The following is a 562-nucleotide window of genomic DNA, read 5'->3' as shown; positions in this document are numbered from 1 at the left end:
CTACTTGATGGTTTCAGGTCTGACAGGGTGTGAGTGGTGGTGGTGATATACTAACTCCATGTTATCAGAGGGATTTTGGGGGCAAGGTATTGACCACTCTAACACCTTTCTTCAAACCACATGAAGCCCTGGCTACTTTACACACCTGTCTCCTCTTCCTCCATTCATCCCTCTTTCATCTCTCTTTCTAAAAGGCAAAGAGGCCACTGACTCAAGCGGTGAAAGATGACTCCATTGAGAAATCTATACGGTCATGAGATTTGTAGACCCTGTGAAGATGCTCCCGAGTGGCGCAGCGGTCTAAGGCACTGCATCTCAGCGCAAGAGGTGTCACTACAGACACTTTGGTTCAAATCCAGGCTGTAGCACAACCGGCCGTGATTGGGAGGCCCATACGGCGGCGCACAATTGGGCCAGCGTCGTCCGGGTTTGGATGGTGTAGGCATTGAGGAGGACACTTCGTGTCAGACCATGCTGATATATCAGATTGTGTGTAATTTGAATAGGGCAATATTAAATGAGAAGTGATTGTATGTTCCGATTCAAGGCATGAAAGAACGCG

Source organism: Salvelinus fontinalis, chromosome 14 (assembly GCF_029448725.1).
Source record: "Salvelinus fontinalis isolate EN_2023a chromosome 14, ASM2944872v1, whole genome shotgun sequence".
Classification (NCBI taxonomy): domain Eukaryota; kingdom Metazoa; phylum Chordata; class Actinopteri; order Salmoniformes; family Salmonidae; genus Salvelinus; species Salvelinus fontinalis.
The sequence above is the reverse complement of the archived record's forward strand: the minus strand, read 5'-3'. Positions refer to the sequence as shown.